We start from the raw sequence: 3913 nt of genomic DNA on the forward strand, positions 1-3913 counted from the left end.
GGGGCCGGGGCCGGGGCGGGGCCGGGGCGGGGCGAGGCCATTTTTCACATAAAGTTTAAGTCCCTGTTAGGCGGAAACCTGGCTAATGGAAATTATGTTTTGAAGCAGACGGAGGTGTTCTTTGTGCTAAATACAGTGTTCATTGTCTCATTTGCAATGGAAAAGTCCCTTGTTTCAAAAAAAAAAATTATTAAGAAGCCTTACAATACAAATCACATTTTCCAATTCAATAGCGTACGAGGTCGGCCAAGCACAGACAATGTGAACCCGCTTCGGGAGTGACATGTGCTGGGTGATGACGTGTGCTCGGAGGGGCTGGGTGTAAGCCAGCTGTGGTGCTGCTGAGACCCAGCGAACTCTCCAGGAACCGGGAACCCATTAAAGCGTGCGTGAGTGTGACTTCAGATGTCCCTTCTCCCGGTTAACAAGGATGTAGTTTCTTGAAGGAAAAAAAAAAAAAGGGATCTTGTGTATATCCTTGGTTTTCCTGAATTGGCCCTTGTGCAAAAGCAAAGCCACGTGCCCCGGGTACAGACGGAAGCCGACAAGGACACACTTGACCCGGAAGAGGGTTTTAGGGGGCTGCCAGGCCGGAGGGCGGAGTTTAGGAGACTCTGTTTTTACCGGCCACGTGAGTTCTAATGGGACCTGGAGACCAGCCGAATCCGTACGTCCTGTCCCTATCCCCGTGGCCCCCACCTGAACATCGGCCTCCCTGACGGCAGGCCCCAGGCTAGTGCTGTTTGTGGAACGTGTCTCCTCCGCCTTTGGGCCAGAGCCCCTTGTCCTCGGAGGCTGCGCTCCTGCCGTCACCTCCAGGTGGGTGTCCACTGCATCCACCGGCCTCTGCCCTTGCCCGCGGGCACCTCTCTCCCTTTCCCGAGGTCTCCTCTCCCACACGTGGCCATCTGGGCGGTGGGTCCCCCGCCCGGGCTTCAGATGCCCTCACTCCTCACCGCCTCTGCTTGCTCTACGAGTTAGGACATGACTCCGCTTCTCGGCGCGTCCACCACCTGCGTAGGATCGTGTGGCTGCCACTGCGCTGCTCACACGTCCATCTGCGGCCACCTCCGAGTTCCATGGAGGAGGAGACGTGGCCTCTGCGGCTGATGACAGAGCTCAGCGCGTGTCTGCCCTCAGGTACCCTAAGGCCGCCCAGTCCCTTCACGTGGGCTGCAGCTAGTCCCTGGGGCCAGCTGCAAAGTTGGACAGAGGTGACCTCTGGGTAGGCACAGCCGCCACCAGGGCCCTTGGCTGGGCTTCGGGCACAGAGGGCATTTCAGTCTTGTAGAGCAAATGGCCTGCCCAGCGGTACATAGTGGCACGGCCACACACTCTGCACCCCGTCCCCAGGGCCTGTCATCCCTGATATCGGGTATCAGGGAGTCATCTCTTTATCCCGTTGCGGGCTGAATTATGTCTCCCGTAAAGAGACATTCAAGTCCTAACCCCCGTGACCCGTGAAGGCAGTCCTAGAGGCAGGGCGAGCTGGCCTGCTCACCTCTCGGACCCGTCCCATCGCTCCGTCCTGCGCCCGCAGTTCCGATGGCACTTCAGTTTCTTAAATGGGCCCAAGTGACTTCTGTCTTAGGGCCTTTGCACCTGCTTGGCCCACTCGAATTCCTGTCTTCCCGGATCTTCACGTGGCCGGCTCCTTTTCATCGCTCAGGACCGAGTGTCCGCGTCACCTCCTCCGAGAGGCCTCGCCGGTTGCCTCGCTGGGCCACCTCACTGGGCCACCTCGCCGGGCCACCTCGCCAGGCCGCCGCGCCGGGCAGCCCCACCTCCTGGGTGGCTATTACACCACTTCCTCTCTTCATTTCTCATTTACTTATTCGTTTTTATTATTTATCGTTCGTGCTCCCCCGGTCCTCCACCCAACCAGAATGCAAGCGCCACCGGGGCCATGCCATGCCGTGTCCCCCAGGATGAAGAGCAGTGCCTGGCACGTCATTGGCGCCCGCTGAATGCCCACTGAAGAACCGGATATTTGAACAAAGAAACGTTCCCGCCACTGAGTTGAAGTTATATGAAGTTATCTGAAAACATAGCAAGTCCATGCTCCTTCATTTAGGCTTCTCCCAAACTAGAATTTGGAGTAGAGAGAGAAAGAAGTTTGTCTTTGTACTTAGGCAGGATAATACCACTAATAATACCCGCCTTTGAGGCAGGATAAAAAAAAAAGAAATTTCTGAGAGACTCATCTATGTAAAAGAGACTGTGTTTTACCCCCTTGATGGTGGACCCCAGCAGCTCTGGCCCCAAACCTTCTGAGAAGCTCTCTGGCAACGAATATGCAAATTTCAAGAGATTCCAGAGACCCAGGGTCCCGTCCTCTCTTCCCCGGCGCCCCCTCCCCGTTTCCCGCCAACCCTGGGCCCTGGATGGGAACAGACTTAGCTCTTTGCATGTGACCTGGAGCTGTGACTTTTCAGGAAGTGAGGCTGCCCCTCGACCACCACTAGTGGCGGAAGGGTGTGTGTGTCTCCGAATTGCCCCACGCAGGGGCAATTACTACAGCTCTGAGAGGTGGGGGTCACTACGGAAAAGCAGCTCGTGGCTCAGTCGCGAGGTTGTTATCTTCTCTGAGATTTCAGTGGTCACCCTTAACTGACCCTCTGCAGGAGGCCGATGGAAATGCAAAAGGACCGTAAGACCAAGGAACTGAAAACAGGTCCCAGCCCCGACCGTTATGGGCTCTCACCGCCCAGGCGCACTCACCGCCCGGCTGGTCGGCTGCTGTGTCATGGGGCTGCTGCTGAGGACACTGTAGCCCGTCAGAATAGGTTAAAGCTCACGGGCCAAACAGTAGACTTAAGTTTCAAACTATCTAGAAACCACACCCCACCACCAAAAACACATGTTAAAACAACTCTAATTGTATATTTCAAAGAACAAGTAATTTTGTTTTGCTGTGGTCACTGGTCATTCCAAGCTCAATACATTCATGTCTTGCTCTATGTTTTTACACACATTTTTGGGAAAGAGCGGGGTTGGGTGTGAGCGCTTGCTTTTCTTCCTCTTTTCTGTATAATTTAATATGGAGGCTTGCGGAGGGCAGCTCAGGTTTCGTAATGCGCATTGAACTATGGGGTTAGCTAACAACGGGGCCCGAAGCACGGACATTATTTAGCTAACTGCTCGGAGAGCATGGTCTTGAAATGGACATTGGACGCGTATTGCTTAGGTGCTTTGGTTGCAAGCAACAGAAGCCAGGTCTGACTCACGTAAGCTAAAAAGGGGTTCCTCGGAAGGGCGTGGGTGCTCACTGAACCCGAGGGTGCTCTGGCGATCCAGTTGGTGGGAACTAGTCTCCAGGTCGCCCCTGTGGGCATGATGCATTTTAGCTTCTGGTTATTGCACATAAGACTTTGGGTCCTGGGGTGAACATCCTATTTGCTCAGCCTGAGACTCATGCCCCAGGTTGAGGCAGGGAGGCAACCGGATTGGCAAGTCCTCCAGGATTCGAGTCAATGAGAGCACACGGGACCGGGGGACAGGCAATCCTCAGGGTACAGCCCCACTGTCATGGGAGCTCCGCAGTGGATCTCCCTGGCATCGGTGAAGGACCCCGCCTTCTCTGGTCCCTCTCTGTGGTGGGCAGTGGGTCGCCTGATGCTTGAGCTGACCATGAAGAGACACCGTTAGCATCTCAGAGCGAGTGTTCTGGGCTTACTGGGTTCAGAATCTCACATTCTCTGGATGAGTCCTGAGCAACCGAGAGCCCACCAGGCTGTGCTCTTGCCAGGCCTCTCGTTCAGAAGCATCCTGGCCCAGTGGCCTCCATTTTCTCATGTGTCAAACGGCGATAACAGCAGTAGCCAAATCGCAAGGCAGGTGCGAAGACGTAATATAATGCTCTAACGGTGCTTAACAAGAGCAGGTGCTCACTGGACATTAGCTGTTGCTGACA

The sequence above is a fragment of the Pteropus vampyrus genome, unplaced genomic scaffold (assembly GCF_000151845.1).
Source record: "Pteropus vampyrus isolate Shadow unplaced genomic scaffold, Pvam_2.0 Scaffold118, whole genome shotgun sequence".
Classification (NCBI taxonomy): Eukaryota; Metazoa; Chordata; class Mammalia; order Chiroptera; family Pteropodidae; genus Pteropus; species Pteropus vampyrus.